Consider the following 20,894-nt stretch of genomic DNA (forward strand, 5'->3'; position numbering starts at 1 on the left):
CCTATGTGGAGGTGCAGCACCCGCCAGGTGGCTCTGCGTGATGCCGTCTGCAGGTGCCACCTCTGCAGTGGCCAATGGGAGCTGAGGGGGTGGCGCTTGGGGTGGGTGCAGCATGCAGAGCCCCATGGCTGCCCCTCTGTGTAGGAGCCAGAGTGAGGACATGCTGCTGCTTTCGGGAGCTGTGCGGAGCGGGGCAAGCCCCTGACTCTGCTCCCTGGCTGGAGCAAGGAAAGCCCCTGACCCAGCTCCCCGGTGGGAGCTCGAGGGCCAGAGTAAAAGGTCTGACGGGCTGGACAGGGCCCACAAGACCGTAGTTTGCCCACCCCTGGTCTAGACACTCCACCCTCTTCCTCAGAACAGGATATTCTTTCACAATCCAAAGTGGAGGAAACCCAAGAGACTCATCAAGAACTCTTGCTCCCTGCACAGTTTTTCCACATATATTCTGAGAAAGGCAGTTACTTTCTTTGGTATCTCCCCTAAGCTTTCAGCCAAGAAGGTTGAAAAAGAGGGTGGGGATAAGGAGGTCAAAGGGACAGAAAACACTTGAAAATATTTTCCAGCGAGCTGTAAAACTCACCCTTATGTACCCATCCCTGCTGTCCTGCTTAAGGCTGCAAAGAGGAATGAGAAAACCCAGGAAGGCCAAGCATCAGATCAAATGAGCCAAAAAATTCTATAACATCCATCACTCGAAAGCATTCTTGATTGCTTTTCCTCAAATGGATGCAGCCTTGTCAACCCTTGTTAAGGGGACTGTACTTCCCATTGAAAGATATCATTGACAGAAGGGTGGAATCAGCCCTCCGCAGGGGGCTATGAAAATGCGTCAGCAATCCTCAGAGCTTTAGTGTTGGCCGCTTTTTTATTTTTTGAGAGAGCAGCACTTGCTTATACTGAGTCTCTGCTATCTGACATCCCCCAAAACTGAAAAGAACCAAAGGGTTGGAGTCCTCTTACAGAAAATGTCTAATAGGTTAGGGGACTGAAAGGTTACAGGCCCTCCATGGCAAGATATATTAAGTGGGGAATCTCTTAGGCATATAAAGCCAAGGGAGAAATGCCTCCATTCCAGATTAGAGGCCATTCCACAAGGGCACTGGCAGGCTACATGGGCCAACAGGTCCAATACACCATATGAACAAATTTGCAGGGCCGCAACTTGGCCATCACTGCGTATTTTCTCTAAATTGTATAAGAACGATAGACTTCAGTGAGATGAAGCAGCCTTCAGAAGCAGGGTTCTGCAAGGTGTAGCTCACTTGTAGTCCACCCAACAATTGATAGTGACTGGAAGTGAGGGTGGATACGGCTACAAAAATCACATCACTACTGAACTTATGGACCCATACCCCAGAGTAAAAATGACAAAATCTGTCTGACCTGAACATTTCTGTTTTGGTAGGAGGATGGGTCCATAAATTCATCCCATCCTGTACTTTTCATCTCCTTTTTTGGGGAGATTAATTTTCAATAGTGTTTCATGATGGAAAACTGTGTTCTTATATTTAATTGATGTGCTGAAGGACAATTACTACTTCTTAGTGTTGGGCAGTGTTATCTGTTAATGCATTTTGAAACAGTGTTTTATTCATGTATGTAGTTACCAGTGTCAAAGTTAGACTCAGGACTCCTAGTTTGTCAGACCACTCTGTTTTATTAGCACAGCGCTCTGCTAATACATTCAGATAATGTGAGCCCCCATGCAAGATTCAAACAGTCCTATTTATACAGATAAAAGGGTGCGAACTAAACAAAGGGACAGAGAGAGCAAAATTGTAAAATTTGCCTGGGGCACAATATGCATCTCCTGCTTCCTTATTAACTCTTATCGATCTAAGGCTAATGCTTCACCAATCGCCCTTAAATGGAGCAATTGATTAACAGTTAATGTCTGCTTTCTTGACACCTGGATTGCAGCATTTCTCATTTCTACTTAAAGGTACATACAGCATTCTTTAATTCATTCTATTTCTTTAATATAATTCATTTCACTTTCACACCAGTTTTGGAAGCGACTCTGTGGAGGGGCTCTTCAATGGGAGGAGTTATCTGGAGAGTCAGCCTAGACAATCAAAAACATCTGCCTCTGCCTCCTGCAGTATGAGGGGACTGAAAAATCCATCCCTACTGAAGTTATGGACCCCTCCCCCTACCAGAATGATAATTTTCAGGTGAGTGAGATAAATTTCCTTATAAATGGGATCATGTAATTAAAGACTGTATTATATGTTTCACAATTTGAGCTCATTGCGTTTGGAACTCTGTATTGATGTTAAAACATGCTTTACTTTTTCATGTTGCTGTTTTGTGTATTCTTGCTCGTTTTCATTGTGTTCATTCTTAAAATCTGCTTTCCTCTCAACAGTCAAAGACTGACAGTAAATGTTTTGGTTTCACAGATGGTGAGTATTGTGTGTCAGAATATTCAGTATTTGGAAACCTGGTATCTGAAATTTTTTGTTGTTGCGTCCAGATTAGTTGAGCCTCCACCCCTTTATTAAAGTAATAGGTATTCTGGGGGTTTCCTCCCCCAATAACTCTATTGACATCTCTTATCTGTCCTATAGGATGTTTATATTGATCATATGGCCACCTGTTCAGCTCGTCTCAGATCCACTCTTTATAAAACATTAGCTCCTTTAGAGTTCTGCATGGCACTGAGCATTTATGCCGGGTGTCAAACTCTCTCCATGCCAACTGAAAGACTCACCAGAATTCTTACCGGATTGAGCCCAGATGTTCAATTCCCATGCTCTAGATCAAACACACAGCCTCTAATCAGCATATGAGGACACAACAGGTACAGTATGATTAGCAGCACTTGTTCTCATTAAAAAACGTTCAGTGTACTGAAAAGGTATAATTGTATCAGATCAGCTGTGCTTATATTTTAATATAGTATTCTTCTAAAAAGTCTTAGTCACCTGTATATTTGCTTTTCTGCCTCAACTGTTGCATCTCCTGTGCTTCTTATAACTTAGAGGAGGAAAAGATGCAGCTATTGCATTGCATAATGCAAATTGATCATATTCCTTTTCAATTAATAATGATGTAATTTAGCCAACGTGTTTAGGACATGGCACTAAAACCACTGCTAGCATGGGAAGAAAGATAAAGTTTTCTCTGTAAATGGAAGCAACGGGATTAAAGGGATAGGAAAAAAGTGATATACAATAGGCTTTTGTTTGGATTCCGGCAGGAGGTTTCTGTAGCAATGTGTTTTCAAACATGAACCACTTCCTTCTACTACTTGCTGGGGGAAGGGGTGAGTCATAGTACACCAGTAAGTAGCCATCTCGCCTTAACTGCTGAATTGTAGCTTTAAAAGGAAGTGACATGTGGTGGGGAGAGACGTCATCTGAGAACCACATTTTTTTTTTTTTTTTTTTTTTTTTTTATGGACCACCCCAGGGTGGAGTCTGGCTTTCTTTCCAGTGTTGGCTGACTTACAGCTCATGCAAACTAGTGGCAATTTCTGAGTCTCAGCCTCTTTCTCCCTTTCTGTCTCTGGTTTCTAAGCACACATGTCAAGCTCTGGCAGGCTCAAGGTATGTGATCTGATATTATTCATGCTACTTCTAAAGAACTTTACATTTGCTTCTTCTTTACTTGGCTAGATTTCTTTTAAAAAAGCACGAAGACATTGAGTGCAGAGAGTCAAAGGACAGAAAGAAGCAGGCTACAATTAAGTGTTTATGTGAGCAGCATGTGGTTAGAGGTGAGCAGCAGGTTTGCAGGCTCATAGGAAAGAACTACTCTGATCATTTTTCCTTTTTCTTTTCTCCATTTGTGCGGTACGTTGGTTTCAATATTTTTACTATATTTAATCATTTTGCTTGAAAAAGCTGAAGCTGACTAGAATTTTCCTCTTACATATTGGCTCCCTTTGTGCCATGCAACATGCTCTTTCTTTTCTCCTTAGTGTTTCCATGGAAACTACAAATACCATGGACCTTGCCCTAAATATAAATATCTAGATTTCTTTCACAATTTTGCATTTGTTGTACGTTTTGGATTGATATTTGCTAGGATGCAGCATGCAATTTGTTGTCTCCCCTCCACTTTCATTTTGGTTTTCCCCTATCACAATAGAGGAGGTTAGAGGAGGGGGGCAGGGAGGGATAGTGTTGCCTTGGAAACAGACATTTGTGACCATCTATTCACAGCTGCTTTCATGGAGATGCTTTCTACATCAAGAGGACTGTATCATGCCTAGATAATTAGCTGTTTGAATAAAATGTAGGTATGTATTGAAATAAATGAAGTGTATTCGTTTTCCCATTGTACCTAGAAGAATTCCATAAGCTATAACAATCTGAGAGCAATGTTTAGAAATAATGAAGAAGAGGCTGTGCTGAATATTTGTTTTAAAGTTTGGTTGGCTTTTTTGTTTTAAACCTGTGGTTTTCTGTAAAAATGAATATATTCAGCCTATCAACAGTAATAAGAGTAGGTCAACTTTGCCTGCACAACACTGCATTGGTTAGTCCAAATATTTACTATAGAGCAGAGATTGTCAAACTGGTCCGTGAGCTCCATTCAGGTGGTGCATGGTTAGTTCCCTCTACGGTGCATGCCTGGGCGGTCGCACATGAGAGAATGAAGGGCCACCCACCTAATTAGTGGAGCTGCACAGGTGTGGCTCCAGTAATTAGGTGCCTGGACCCTGGAGAAGACGCACATGTAAGGTGAGGTGGTGGCCTTGGGGGGATTAGGGGGTAGGTGGGAGGGGGAGTGGGGTGGAAAAGGGGGTGGGGATTTGGGATGTTCAGGACTGTGGCAGCCAGAGAAAGGTGACTTTCCCCAGTTGCAGGGCTGCAGCTGCCGGGAGGGAGACGGCCCCTCCTTCCCAGCCTCAGCTCTGTGGCGGGAGAGAGCTCCTCATTCCCAGCCCCAGTGGGGGAGAGAGGGTACATTCATTGCATTAGAAAGATAAGACTACTGATATTAAAATTTGAGTTATGTGCTTTTATTTGTAGAACAAAAGAAGTTAATTATTATTAAGGTTTTTTATATAGCGCTTTTATCCAAAGTGCTTTACAATAGTTAGCTATGGTACAAACAACATTTGGAAAGATCATCAAGTGGTCCTCTGAGACCCTCAGCAATTTTCAAGTGGTCCGCAAAAAAAAGTTTGAGAACCACTGCTATAGAGCATTGTTCAGCTGTGAAATGATCCATAAGAGGATTTGATTCAACAAGTGAGTGTTTACCCATGTGTTACAAAACAGTAAATGAGGATGTGTTCCATTCTGACCAGAACTTTATATTCTGTGCATTTGTTTTTTGTCTAGTCCCATATTTATTTGTCTTGCATTTCCAAGACCTGTACATGCTTAATAAGATGATTTATGTACTTCTAAGACCGTGATGCAACTAATGCTGGCAGTTATACCAAGGGAACATAACCTCACTCTGGAGTGATAATCATTGCACCCCAAACTGAATATCACTTGCAAAAGAAAAAATTAAGAGACCAAGAACCAAACTCTCTTCTCTTTCACACCAGAGCAAGCCCACTGACTTCCATGTGCTTACTCCAATGTAACTGAGAAGAAAATTTGGCTTCAGGTGCCTATGGTTTCTGTGTATATTCCTTACTCTGATACATAACTAAGATCCAAAATCATGCTGTTTTTCTTATATCTTTAAAATTCAGGTGTGTGCACTTACATCGTTAATCACATTTTAAAAACTGCAATAAATATGCAGGAAAAGTGAGACTACAGGTACAATGCTCTGCAAAAAGGGACATGCATAATCTTTAGTGATACTCCAGCATGGGAAGAGGTTGGAATTCAGCCACTGGCTCATAGGGAATATCACATTGTAAAGTATGCAGTGACCTGAACAGAGAAAAAGTATCCCAGTTGGCTGGTGGGTGGGATTGCTCTTTGTGAATGTACAGCTCAGCTAAACCTGTTGTCCAGGTTTTTAATGATCACTAGTAGCTGACTAATGGGTATAATTTGTAGAATCATGTATGTGTGGGGGAAAAAAGCCAAAAATTGCCGAGAACTTAAAAATTGCATGGTGACCGATAGTGAATCCAAGTGATAATTCAGCCTGATGATATTCTGAACAAAAAGAGGGTAAAGAACTCTCAACTGTGCTTTTAGCTGTTTCCATACCTTCACACTGACGCAACAGACAGGCTAGTCATATTTGGAGTTATTACGTAGGCTGATTTGTGTTGATTTGTGTTTGGGGATGTTGTTCTAAGAGACTTGTGTTGATTTGTGTGGATGGCAGTTGGGCCATAATCCACCATCTGTGCAGTCTCCCTCATACAACCAATGAAAATGATGCATGCAAATTAGCTGTAGGGTGAGATTGGTGACTACTTGAGTTACCTGTGATATCACAATGGTCTAAGACTTTCAGCATGGCATAGATACATGCCTTACTGTAGCTGTACACATCATGGGAGTAATCTGTAAAATTCAAAATGGCTGAGAACTTTAAAAATGGATGGTAACAGACTGTGAAACCCAGTGAAGATTCAGCCTGCTGACATTCTGAACAAAAAGAGCTCTCAGTCAAGCTTGTAGCTCCTTTCATTGCTTCACACTGACTAAATAGACATTCTAGGCTTCAGAGGAACACATAGAATATCATTATAAAGATATTTTCCATCTGTAGAATCTCCCAAGTGTTTCATAAAAAGCTGTAAGGGATTGTATTTTATAGGTGTGGAAACTGAGGCACAGAGAGGTCATAGGTGCTGACTCTGTGGGTGCTCTGGAGCTGGAGCACCCACGGGAAAAAATTAGTGGGTGCTCTGCACCCACTGGCAGCCAAGCTCCCCTCACCCCCCGCCCCACTTCCTCTTCCCCCCCCCAAGCACGCCGCGTCCCCACTCCTCCACCTACCTCCCAGTGCTTCCCGCCTGGCCGCCACCAAACAACTGTTTGGCAGCGCTAGCACACTCTGGGAAGTGGGGAAGGAGCGGGAACATGGCGTGCTCAGGGGAGGAGGTGGGGCCGGGGCGAGGATTTGGGGAAGAAGTTGGAATAGGGGCAGGGAAGGGGTGGGAAGAGGCGGGGCAGGGCAGGGCCTCGTGGAAGGGGTGGAGTGGGGGTGGGGGCAGAGGGGGGTTCGAGCACCCACGTGAAAGAGGGAAAGTCGGTGCCTATGAGAGAGGTGAAGTTACTTGCCCAGTGTATCCAGATCAGATCAGAGGCAGTCAGTAACAAAAGTTTCCTGATTCCCACTTGAGTGCCTCATCCACTACACTACACTACACCACATTCCCTCCTACTGACTATATTAAATATTTTCCAGGCTACTAGATATAGAATTCAGTTCTTGTCAATCATATCGCTTTGTATCATAGTCACAAAGTCCTATTCAGCAACAAATGTGTGTCTGGCTGGGACCTCTCCTTCCACTGTACTGTGCAAAGACCAGGAGTTCTTATAGAATTAGCCTGGCTTTTTGCTTAAAAGAAATAAGTCATGGGAGGGTGGGGGCAATTGGGTAGTCTCTCTCATCTCTGATGAAGGGCAGCTGATTTGCGAGTCCGGGCTCTCCTACCTATAATCACATGCCTGAAATGTTGGCTGTTTCCCCATCCCCAGTTGCAGTTGTGAAGGAAGGGGTCACCCATTTGTGGGAGCTCCCTCCTCTTCTGACCCTTGAGATCACTGTTCTCCAGGAACAGTGGAACACTTCAGCATTACAGGAGCTACCTGTTCTTTCTTTTCTATGGCTGATGCTCACAGCTCATAAAGGTGTTTTCAGGTGGGAGACAGTCTTCAGGCCTCTTTTTAGATGACTTTCAATCGGGAAGGGAAAAACCTACCTTATGCTGAGCTATAGGGAAGAACTGAGCATGATCAGTGCCTTCTGCAATGCTTTCAAGCAGGGGGAAACCGACCCAGTTCTGCTTTCTGGTTTAGGGGCGAAGGTATTGCATAAAGAACAGGAGTACTTGTGGCACCTTAGAGACTAACAAATTTATTAGAGCATAAGCTTTCGTGGACTACAGCCCACTTCTTCGGATGCATACAGAGTGGAATAAATATTGAGGAGATATATATACACACATACAGAGAGCATAAACAGGTGGCAGTTGTCTTACCAACTCTGAGAGGCCAATTAAGTAAGAGAAGGTATTGCATAAGGATTTCTGTAGGCTGTTGTCTGACTGAAGCACGTCTTTGGAATATGAGGCAAGCTTTCCAGTTTAGGAGTATTATAGAGCTTCTAGGGTGCTGCGCCCACTGAGGTAATCTGTGCTTGCGCAAAGCCCTTAAATAGAGTATGGTTACTGTGGGAAAAGTGTATCCCCATCGGAAATAGAAATACCTATGTGGAGTGACCATTGTCTGTTGGTCATGTCGTACCACTTTACATTTCTCAGTGCATTACAAGTTGCGATGTCATAGTAGGGTAGGGATTCTGTCACAGGTATCTTTGATGACAATCACGTGGCTGGCCTGGGCCCTACTGGGGGGAGAAGGATGTAGTCTCACATAATGTGCCCTGATTTTACTGCTTGACATTAGAGGCAAGGTAGAACACTCTGTGCAGCACTCCCTGATGAGGCTTTCTAACCCTGGAGGACACCATACCAGCCCTCCCAGCTCTACCCCTGAGGTCAGTATAATGAAACCATGCATTACAGCCATGGCATAATTACTGTATTATACACACATGCGATGGTGCTTTACATCCCCCCTCCCTCAGCCCCCAGTTAGTACTAATAATGCAACACCTTCAGCTTCAAAAACACTGGTCTCTGCCACTTGAGCTAAAGGAGAATTCCCCTGGCTTTTATATCTCTTATTCTTACTTTGGGTCAGCACCAAGAGGGCAATATCAGCACACACTAGTCTGTGTGTTGCATTAGGATACGCTAGAGCAGGGGTGGGCAAACTTTTTGGCCTGAGGGTCACATCTGGGTATGGAAATTGTATGGTGGGCCATGAATGCTCACGAAATTGGGGGTGAGGGCTCCAGCTGGGGGAGCGAGCTCTGGGGTGGGGCCGGAAATGAGGAGCTCATGGTGTAGGAGGGGGCTCCAGGCTGGAGCAGTGGAGTGGGGAAGGTGGGGGCTCCAGCTGGGGGTGCGGACTGGGGATGGGGGTGCAGGAGGGTGCTCTGGGCTGGGACCGATGGGTTCAGAGGATGGGAGGGGGATCAGGGCTGGGGGTTTGGGGTGCAGGTTCCAGGCAGCAGTTACCTCAAGCAGCTCTGGGAAGCAGTGGCATGTCCACCCTCTAGCTCTTATGAAAAGGCACGGCCAGGTGGCTCTGCATGCTGCCCCCATCCACAGGTGCTGCCCCTGCAGCTCCCACTGGCCGCAGTTCCCAGCCAATGGGAGCTGCGGGGGAGGCACTTGGGACGGGGGCAACATGTGGAGCCCCCTGGCTGCCCCTATGTGTAGGAGTCGGAGCGGGGACATGCCTCTGCTTCCGGGAGCTGTGCGGAGCCGTGGCACATGTGGAGCGGGGCGAGCCCCGGACCCTACTCCCCAGCGGCAACTCGAGGGCTGGATTAAAACATCTGAAGGGCTGGATGTGTCCCCCGGGCCGTAGTTTGCCAGTCCGGCACTAGAGACTTGTGTTAGGCACCATGCCTCCATCATCAGTAAAACACTCATTAACAACTGCAATTTCCAGACTTTTGTGAGGAAGGGTCCTAGAGACAGCACTGTGTGCTTGGGTTTCATTGCTTGGCTGAGTTATATTTCCACTGTTACTATATGAGGAAATCCTAGTTTCATGGGGGCTGGCCCCTTTAAGGGGAGTTAAGGGCCAATCTATCTGTGATAGAGAACAAACCCATCTCTGCTCACCTGTAAGTAACTAACTGCCTATCAGCTAATTGGCTAATGAGCACCTGGACCTTGTGAAAGGCTACCAGAGCTCCTAGGGAGAGTAGTTTCTATAGAACAGAGAAGGTGAACTGTTAAGGAAAGGAACCTCTCAGCTAGCTGTAGGAGGCTCAGCCTGAAAGGAGCTGTATGCTGTCTGGAAAAAAAGCTGTAGCTGCCAGAAAGCTCCTGACTCCAGGTAAGGAATGAAGGTCGAGTGCCTTGTGTTGAAAGGGCCTGGCTGTGGAAGTGAAACTCAGATAGTTTCTGCTTTCCTGCTAAGAAGCTTGGGTGAAAGTGTTTCTTGTGTTTGTTGAACTTTCTGTTAATAAATTTGACTCCTGGGGGGTCATTTGATACATAAAAGCTTTGCTGAACTTATTGGTGATCCCACTGCAGAAATTAAGGCAGGGCTGCACCGCCAGGGATGTGCAGGGACAGCACACAGCTTTTACACCAAAATACAGTTGGGGAGCAGCATTTCAGGCACCCCCTGTAACCTTAGTGTGTGGAAACTCAACCTGCAACAGGGCTTCCTGACAGTGAGGGTGTTGTGTGGCCCTTCCCAGTTATATTTTTGGCACTGGTATACTGATTTGGTGCTTGATGGGCTTGAGCCCACGCTTACGACCACCCTGATGCCATGTAGCAAGTACGAGAGGGTCTGTACACTCTTCCCACCCCCACCCCAAGTCTGTCCTGCTGCTATGTTGGAAGGACAGCTCTTCAGATGTTCCTGACTCACTTCATTTTCTCCACACCTGGCTCTTCAGAAAAGAGATGTGGAGATGTCAGGGACAATAGAAATGAAGTGAAGCAGAAGCATTGGGTTTGGCGGGGTGGATACCCTATAGAGGGTCACTTCTGGGGAAAAAAAAGATTTAAAGGAAATGGTTGCAAGGGTCTGAATTTGCAAAGAAGGAACCAAAACCCCTGTATTGGAATTCAGGCAGTTGCCTAGAGGATAGGGCCCTCGATTAGGGGTCAGCAGACCTGGATTCTCTTGCTGACACTGGCTTGCTATTTCACCTTGGGGAAAAATTACTTGAACAATCTGTGCCTCTGTTTACTCCCTCCCTGCATCTGATTAGACTGTAAGCTTTTGAGGTAGGGTTGCCAACCTTCTAGGATTGGCCTGAAGTCTTCTGGATTTGGCATTGATCTCCCCGTGACTATTGAAAGCAATCTGGAAGACTTTAATAGGATATTTTAAGAAAATAACATTGTTATGTTGGGGGGGCGGGGGAGGGAGAAAATCTCCCAGAATACCTTCAGTCAGAATTGGCAACCCTATTTTGAGGGCAGGGATGGTCTTCAACTGTCTGTACAGCACTTAGCACAATAGGGCCCTGGCCTCAGTTTGGGCCTTTAGATGCTACCATAATAAAAAAAAAAATTGAAAATGAGAGAGGCAAACAAGCAGAATGACTTATTACCAGCCAAAGAGACTGAAGGGCTTTTATAAATGTATGAAGGTAAACAGTACAAGACCGAAAATAGCCCCAGTAATCCAAGAGAAAGGGAGTGAAATCAGAGAGTTTATTTTTCTTGCTAACGTTAAACTAAAGCCTAACCTTGCATCTGGGGCCATATGGCTATGTAAGGGTCTATCTGTGGATCCAGTTGCAGGATTGGTGCCTAGGACAATAAGAAAGGAGAGAAGACCTGATTAAAATTGTTGATAAAAAGCTGGCAAGTGAATATCTGAAAAACTTCAACAGCAACTGCTCCTAGTGCTCTCTCCATTTCATGAGAGAGATTTCCATGATAGCTAATGTATGCCCCCTGCCCCACACGCACTCAGATCAATCTGCCCCTTCCACATACAGTTACCTAAATGTCTGGAGACTCCCAGGGATAGGGAGCCGGTGCTATTCAGGTTGTTTCTTGCCATGTGGAAATGGGAAGCGGGAGTTGTGCAGCGGGTCACATCTGCATACAAACCCTGTAGGAGATCATTGTCTATGAATCGTGCTGACATTGAGGCTCATGTAGCTTTGGATGTCTTGATCAATACAATGTTAAGTCTAAAATAGAGATTGAAACAGTCTTGAATATCCACAAAGCCATGTACTTCTGAGCTGATGGCAGGAGCCATCTTAGAAAAGTAAAATCAATGCTGTCAAACTGACAGCTGAGTGAGGGGGAAATGGGAGGGACACCAATGTAATGTGAGGTTTACTGCTGAAGTTCCAATGCTACATAGTGTTGAATGTGAGTTTTCTAATACTGGCTCACAGCTCTATTGGCAGAGTTACTTGAGTGCCTAGGGGCTCAGTGTCTCTCCCCCCCTCCCCCCTCCAAAATCACAGATGTAGGCAGGACACATTAGTCTTCCCCCTTTTCCCCAGGAACCTGCTACTGACCATTCCCCTAAATATTTCCAAAAATACATGGACCATTTCTTCAGTGTGCTACATTCTCTCTTGCTATCCCCCTGCCATCCATCTTAACAGGACCCAACACCTGGCAGTTAGTGTGACACAGGAGTTTGGGACAAGTGGAGTGTCTCTCACACTGAAATTTGGGTCTACCAACTGGGCCCTAAGGACCCTAAGAACTCCAAAGTTCATTAAAGTTGATGAAAAGACACTCGGGGCCAGATTTTTAAAAGTATTGTAGGTGCCTAAAGGGTGAGATTGGTGTGTTTGAAAATCCTAACGTTAGTGAATCTGCATCTTGAGGTATCTAAATACACCTCTAACCTGATATAATGCCACCCGATATAACACAAAATTCGGCTATAACACGGTAAAGCAGCGCTCTGGGGGGGGGGGGGGGCTACGCACTCCAATGGATCAAAGCAAGTTCGATATAACGCGTTTTCACCTATAATGCAGTAAGATTTTTTTTTTTTTTTTTTTGGCTCCCGAGGACAGCGTTATATTGAGGTAGAGGTGTACCTTTTAAAAATCTGGCTCCCACTGACTTAAATGGATTTTGAATCAGGATATAATTGAAGGACTCTGCTGAAGGGGAGTTCAGATTGTTTTGAACTGGTCCTGGCTTTGATTATGAGAATATAAGTACTTTCAAAGTTACTCTGCATTCAGCTACTTTGAGGCGTCAAGTTTTCCAAGCTGTTAGGGTCCGATCCAAAGCCTGTTGAAGCCAGTGGGAGTCTTGTCTTTCAACAGACTTCACTGGGCTTTGGATTAGGCCCCAAATGAGGGTGTGTGTGTGTGTGTGTGTGTGTGTGGGGAGGGGTGTTAATTATTTCAGCTTTATCCTCTGCATCCCAAGAACCCCTGACAGACCTTCGTGCTCTAATGCCTTACATTCCATCAATTAAATATCAAGGATTCTACCATCCAATTTTTCAAATTAAAAGTGATTTGACTAAAGTGTAAAAATCTAATCCAAGACTGTGATCTAGCAATTTCTCAACATTCATCTCTGAGCCTGAGCTGGGTGAAAACTGGGTGTGTAAGGATAGTAAGATGGGTAGTAAAGCAGTGCTACTGTCGATTAGACTTAACCTGGCATTCGAATGTCTCTTCTGTGTGGGTGCAGCCCAGGCTTCTAATGATATATTTTCCTTTGAATCCACTGGAACTGAGATTTGGCGTGGTGCATACATTCTTTTATATTTTCCAACTGCTAGGGGTTGCCTGTTGGTAGTGGAAGTTTATATCCCTGCATAATATATGTTGAAGACTGTTTTCTTCTCCAGTTTAATGAGATTTATTGTTGTTTTTCTTGTCTTCTTTAACAAGGCCTGGGTATTTTATTATTCCTTCTGTGTGTGGTTCTAGTCTATCCCAACTCTGTATCTGCATGTAATAATACTTTTAATATGAAAGTTAAAGTTTAAAACTGGCTTACACTCCTTCAGTCAATGTCAGGGATAAATGGCAAAGTACTTAATTGGGAGAGGTATCCTATGTGATATTCTAAAGGTCTGTCTTGGGTTGATTACACTGCTCTACAGCCAAAATGCTTCTGAAATAAATGTAGACAAACTTTACTAATTCTGGGTCACTGAGAACGAAAATTATGCTTAAAATTGTTGATTGGCTCTAGTTTTCAAGATATGCTATTGGGTCTATATATACGACCCTTGACTTGGGAATGGCAGAGGATAAGTGAGTTATAAAGGGAAGGGATCTCAATTTAAATCAGAAATGACTAAAATACATCTTTGACTGGATCTATTAATAAATCTATGACTGGGTTTGGACAGTACTTGCTTTTTAGGCAAAACAATTAATGATGCAATCTGAAGCTGGTATTGCATCATCCATGATATGAATTGCATCATGTTATTCCTAGAGGTCATGGATGATGCAATCATAACGAAGCTTACATCACTCTGCTGAACAAATTGCCCTATATCCGCTCTAGAAATCATACAGTGTCGTGCTCTTATTTGTCAGTGTTTGACTTTGCAAAGGGACACATTTCTGTTTAGCCAAAGTGAGCAGAGATGCCTTGTACTTGTGTGAACAGTGCAGATAACTTCTGCTATGTTTGTGGTGAAGTGACTTTTGCATCACAAAAGCGCAGTATAACCACTATGGTTAAGAAAGCCTATCACCTTTATTTTGGCTGCAAAATTGGAGATCAGGACAAGAGGTGGGCCCCACACATATGCTGCAACACTTGTGCAACAAATCTATGCCTTTTGCAGTGCCAATGCTTTGGAGAGAGCCAACAGATCATACCAGCAATTGTTACTTCTGCATGGTGCCTCCAGTTGGGAAAGGTGTGTCAAAGAAGAAAAAGTGGGCTGTGCATTATCCAAACATTCCATCAGCTATACGCCCAGTACCCCACGGAGAAGGACTGCCGGTTCCTGATGCACCAGAATCATTCTCACTTGAGTCAGACGAGGAAGAGGATGAAACTTCTGGTCCTGAACCATCAGTGTCACAGGACCCACGTTTTCTCCCATCCTCCTCCTCTGAACCACACCTCCTAACACAAGGTGAACTGAATGACCTTGTCAGGGATTTGGAACTACCCAAGAGTAAGGCAGAGCTGTTGGGCTCCAGACTACAGCAGTGGAATCTCCTGGCAGGTGATGTTAGGGTTTCCATGTTCCGTGACCGTCAAAAGGATCTTGTCCCATTCTTCATGGAAGGTGATCTTGTAGCCTGCAACAACATCGATGGTGTGATGGCAACCCTCAACATCGTTCACGATCCAGATGAGTGGAGACTGTTCATTGATTCATCGAAGACGAGTCTTAAAGCTGTTTTACTGAATAATGGCAATGTTTTGCGATCAATTCCAGTTGGTCATGCAGTCCATATGAAGGAAACCTATGACAACATGAAACAACTTTTGAGGTGCATAAACTATGACCAACATCAGTGGCAGCTTTGTGGTGATTTGAAGGTTGTTGCTCTCTTGCTTGGTCTGCAGACTGGATACACAAAGTACTGCTGTTTTCTCTGCGAATGGGATAGTCGTGCAAGAGATTCCCACTACATCAAGAAAGATTGGCCACTCAGACAGTCATTGGAGCCTGGGAGGAAAAGTGTTCAGCATCCACCACTTGTTGAATCGAGAGAGATTTTGTTACCACCCTTACACATCAAGCTGGGTCTGATGAAGAACTTTGTCAAGGCCATTGACAAAACACAAGCAGCTTTCAAATACCTCCGTGGAAATTTTCCACGGAGGTAAGTGAAGCTAAGATAAAGGAAGGTGTCTTTGTTGGTCCTCAGATTCATGAACTTCTTCGAGATGATGCATTTGACCATGCACTGAGTAGCAAGGAAAAGACGGCATAGAAAGCCTTCCAGTTAGAGGCAATAAATTTTCTCGGAAACAACAAGGCAGACAACTACAGGTTGTTGGTGGAAAACCTCCTCAAGGCATACAAAAGCCTTGGCTGCAACATGTCACTAAAGATGCATTTTTTGCACTCTCATCTAGATTGTTTTCCACTGAACTGCGGAGCAGTGAGCGACGCGCACGGCGAGTGATTTCACCAGGACATTGCAACAATGGAGAAACGCTATCAGGGCAAATGGAGCCCATCAATGCTTGCAGACTATTGCTGAACAGTGACAAGAGATGCTCCATTTAATGAATACAAGAGACAAGCCAAGAAGCGCCAAGTAGACACTGAATAGGACTAAACTATGTACAGAATAGTTTTTTGCCTTTTGTTTCATAATAAATTTTATTTATATAACCCTTTTGCTGATTTTTAAAGTGTTACAGAAACAGGACAGGTTAAATATTATCATGTAAAGCAACCATAAACACATGAAAAGACCTAGGTTTACAATTTATGATTAAAACTCTATCTACACAGTATACATAGACGTAAAATGTAAAAACTTAAATATCTTAGAAACAGTAGCCAATCAGTTGTTTTAATTGTCATATTTGAATTCAGCACATCAAAATATGTAATAGCACATTTTATCTCTGAAGTAGATGACTTCTCAAATTGTAAACCAGTGTTTATATCTTCATATGCTCTAGCAGAGGGAGTATTTCATGTTAATGAAATTTGCAATCAGGAGTATTCAATAAATCCAAACACTTGGTTGAGAATTCACAGAATTTTTTTCAAATTTCACCTTTTATCTTCAACCCATATTATTTTGAATTAACTTATTTTCATTTGTAATCAGTAGAACTGTGCTCTGTTTGAGCACTGCTACTAGTAATAATGTCTAGGTCTTATATAGCACTTTTCATCAGTACATCTCAAAGTGTTCTCCAAAGGAGGTCAGTATCATCATCCCTGTTTTACGGATGGGGTGCAGAGAGGTGATTTGCCCAAGGTCACCTAGAGGCAGGAATGGAAGCCAAGTCTCCTGAGTCCCAGTTCAGTGTGTTGTCCATTAGGCAACACTAATTCCATAATCGTGATTATGCTACCTGTGTCTGTATTGCTGCTAATGGCGCAGCAGAAAACTTAACTTAAATATTGGACAAAACAGGAGTACTTGTGACACTTTCGAGACTAACAAATTTATTAGAGCATAAGCTTTTGTGGACTACAGCCCACTTCTTCGGATGCATACAGAGTGGAATAAATATTGAGGATATATATATATATATACACACACATACAGAGAGCATAAACAGGTGGGAGTTGTCTTACCAACTCTGAGAGGCCAATTAAGTAAGAGGAAAAAAAAATTTTGAAGTGATAATCAAGCAAGCCCAGTACAGACAGTTTGATAAGAAGTGTGAGAATACTTACAAGGGGAGATAGATTCAATGTTTGTTTAATGGCTCAGCCATTCCCAGTCTTTATTCAGTCCTGAGTTGATTGTGTCTAGTTTGCATATCAATTCCAGCTCAGCAGTCTCTCATTGGAGTCCTGTTTTTGAACTTTTTCTGTTGTAATATAGCCACCCGCAGGTCTGTCATTGAATGACCAGACAGGTTAAAGTGTTCTCCCACTGGTTTTTGAGTATTATGATTCCAGAGTATTATGTCAGATTTGTGTCCATTAATTCTTTGGCCAAACCAGACAGTCTCTCCGCAAATGTACATGGCAGGGGGGCATTACTGGCACATGATGGCATCACATTGGTAGATGTGCAGGTGAACGAGCCCCTGATGGTATGGCTGATGTGATTAGGTCCTATGATGATGTCATTTGAATAGATATGTGGACAGAGTTGGCATCGGGCTTTGTTACAAGGATAGGTTCTTGGGTCAGTGGTTTTGTTCAGTGATGTGTGGTTGCTGGTGAGTATTTGCTTTAGGTTGGGGGGTTGTCTGTAAGTGAGGACAGGTCTGTCTCCCAAGATCTGAGAGAGTAAAGGATCCTCTTTCAGGATAGGTTGTAGATCTCTGATGATGCGCTGGAGAGGTTTTAGTCGGGGGCTGAAGGTGACAGCTAGTGGTGTTCTGTTTTCTTTGTTGGGCCTGTCTTGTAGGAGGTGACTTCTGGGTACTCGTCTGGCTCTGTCAATCTGTTTTTTCACTTCAGCAGGTGGGTATTGTAGTTTTAAGAATGCTTGATAGAGATCTTGTAGGTGCTTGTTTCTATCCGAGGGATTGGAGCAAATGCGGTTATATCTTAGAGCTAAATTTGTTAGTCTCTAAGGTGCCACAAGTACTCCTGTTCTGTTCTTTTTGCGGATACAGACTAACACGGTTGCTACTCTGAAACCTTAAATATTGGAATTACTTCTGCAAATGGTGGCTGTTTCCAGTACCATCAATTTCTCAGGTCACTGGCTTTGTCCCCTTTCTTTATGCCACTTCCAGGATCCTTTTAAAAAAAGATCCCCAATCAACACTGCAAGCTAGTATTCCCAAGACACACTATTCAGAAGCTATAAGTTATGTTCAGTCCCTTTTCACTGCAGAAAAGGGACTGAACTAAACTCCTGCCAAAAGCTCAGGGAGGGTTGCCTGTGTGTGTGTGTGTGTATAATTTTAAATATATATAATCTTATTTTAAATCCACATAACTCCAGAAAGTATGAACAGGTTATTGAGCAGGAACAGCAGTGGCTTGGTCTTTGAAGATGTTTCGCAAGCAAACTGTATTGTCATCTTTTTTCACAATATCCAGAAGGTACTTTGTGGTGTCTTTGAGTCAGCCAGCCTTCCAGGTGGGAATAATGAAGGTCTTATGTACATGATATTACTACTGCTACATTTTGGACATTAAGGCCCAGATCCACAAAAGTACTTTGGCACCTAAGTCCACAGTTTAGTCCCTAAGTTCCAGTTTTGGCTCCACTGTGTTCCAGAAAACCCCTGCTTGACTGCCGCTCAACTTTATAGGCACCTAAACTCAGTGCCTAAATATTCTGCTGTAAAAGTTCCCTTGGTGCTTAAGTTTCTGCCGCTGCTGCTGCTTCTGATCCGGTAGGCATGCTCAGAGGTTACCTACTGGATTGGGTCCCATTCAAAATTCAGGAAGGAGGTGGTGGTGTCCATCTTACAACTTCCAGCTCAGTTAGAGCACTCACCTGGGATGTGGGCAACCTGGATTCAGTTTCCCCTTCTGCCCGAGAGGAAGGAAGGACTTGAACAGGGATTGTTCTGATGTGAGGTTTCCCCAATCTGTCCTGTTGAAGCTCTTGCATAGTGTGTAATTATTTTTTCATTGGAGCAGGAAGACTGGACTGTGGATCTCCCACCTTCCTGGTGAGTCCTCCAAGCACTAGGCTAGAAAGGCATTTTGGTACGCATGGGTGTCGGGTCACATAGGCAGAGGGAGGCATTGCCTCCCCAAACAGCCAGGTGTGACCCTGCCCCCTGCCATGATGCTCCTTGCGTGCAGCTGCGGCTCCAGTTCTCCTGGCTCCGAATCCCACCCTCCTGGTGCTCCTTTGGGACCTGGAGGCTAGCCCTGGGCTAGCCTCCCCAACAGGCAGTTCATGTGCTGCCCGTGTTGGTATGTCTACACTGCAATTAAAAACTCATGGCTTGCCTGTGATAGCTGACTCTGGCTCAGGCAAACGGGCTGTTTAACTGCACTATAGATGTTTGGGATCCAGCCTGAGCCCGAACGTCTACACTGCAATTAAACAGCCCCTTCGCCCAAGCCAGCAAGCCCAAATCAGCTGGCATGGGCCAGCCAAAAACTTTGAATTGCAGTGCAAACAAACGCGCTCTCTCTGGCCTGATGACTCTTTATTTATCCAAAGTGAAACTGAACCTGCATCTCTCACATCTCAGGTGACTTTCCTAGGCTCTTAAAAGTTAGGCACTGCAGTGCTCAAAAAAGTCCCTTTGTGGAGCCTGGCCTAAATTCATAACCTCCAAATCATAACTGAGACCCACCAAACTTACTACTTAGTACCCTGTTTTTATTCCTTCCCCTTCCCACCACTCAGAAATAAGTTAGGATCAGATTTGATATAGAGAGTGGACTGGAACATGCTCTGTGTTCATACCTGCTAAGTCATCCATTGGCACCAACAGACTCCATCTACCCTGGGTTTCCCTCTGTGTGAAATAGGGATAGTAATTCCTCAGACAGGTGCTCTGAGGCCTAATTCATTCATATTTAAGTGGCTTGAGCGCCTCCATTGAAAGGAGCTGTATAAATGCAGCAATAAATAAATGTTAAAACTCCTACCGTTTTCTAATTCTACACCTAAAAGGACCTGATCTTGCAAACGCTTCAGTAATTTCACTTGTGTACATATATGGGTAGTCCTGCTGGACTCAAGGGTGACTAGTTGCCGCAAAGGTGCTCATGCATTTAAGTGCTTGCAGGACATAATGTGTGGCTGGTGTGGAATTGTAGTAAAATTTTTCTTTTTTAAATGGCTTTGTCATTTGCCTTTAAGAAAAATCAAGGGCTCACCATGGGTAGGGACTGGAAATAAATGTTTAAACTCCAAAACTAAATAGCGTGAGAATTCACCCTTGTTCAAGACGGCAAGGACTACACTCTGTGAGGTTCAAAGGCTGTAAGAGACCCCTGGAAGCTTGTGCTAAACCTCTGCTCAAGGTGAATTCCACCCATAGTTTTCATTTTAAAACAAGATAGCAAACATTTTTTTTTGGGGGGGGGGTCCTCTAGTCTCTTCCAAGCACTCTCAGCAAACCATGTTCAAATATGAAATCTATCTCTAAGCTTCAGTGCAGCCAAAATAACCTCTAGGCCCAGAGAACAGTAGAAAACTTGGAGCTATCTTACCTTGCTTACCCATGAATAGTGCCCATTTCAGAACATTACCCTTTTAAAAGAGGTGTGAACTCAGTGATGACTGGCACCCCGGATGATCATCATGTCTTCTATCCAGTCTACTGCTTGCTCCAACCCCATCAGAAATGCTGAGCTCCATGCTCTTTGCACACATCTTCCCCCTCCTCGCCACCCACAGCATTGCTCTCCATTCCCTCCCCATAACTCAGCATTCATTGTTCCACTCACCACACTGCCTGGCATTGTCACAGTGCTCTGAACAATTAGTTGGATTTAATTGGTCCTTTTCAGAAGCATATGTGAAGCTGCTTCACGTATGGCTGCTCCCTTTGAAAATAATTCAGGTGGCTGCTCCCAATCCTTATTTATATTATCATATTGCCTAGGAGCCCCTGTTATAGACCAGAACACCATTGTTGCTTTCTCAGCTTGCCTTCATCCACTTATCTTGCTGTGCTCAGATATGTGCAAGCATGT

The 20,894-nt window shown here is 44.1% G+C and overlaps 1 protein-coding gene across 6 annotated transcripts in view; it reads left to right on the top strand.

The window, feature by feature from the left end:
- Positions 1-2,107: 2,107 nt before the first annotated feature.
- AGPAT4 (1-acylglycerol-3-phosphate O-acyltransferase 4) overlaps positions 2,108-20,894 on the top strand; it is a 136,275-nt gene continuing 117,488 nt past the window's right edge. For 3 of the 6 annotated variants that reach the window (XR_008444322.1, XM_054021811.1, XM_054021815.1), the window contains exon 1: positions 3,451-3,551. The gene's annotated coding sequence lies outside the window, so the exon portion shown is untranslated. Of the gene's footprint in view, positions 2,175-3,450; positions 3,552-4,186; positions 4,243-4,602; positions 4,692-20,894 lie in introns of those variants that run through there. The other 3 variants (XM_054021813.1, XM_054021814.1, XM_054021812.1) reach the window with 3 other exon arrangements.

The sequence above is a fragment of the Malaclemys terrapin genome, chromosome 3 (assembly GCF_027887155.1).
Source record: "Malaclemys terrapin pileata isolate rMalTer1 chromosome 3, rMalTer1.hap1, whole genome shotgun sequence".
Lineage (NCBI taxonomy): Eukaryota > Metazoa > Chordata > Testudines > Emydidae > Malaclemys > Malaclemys terrapin.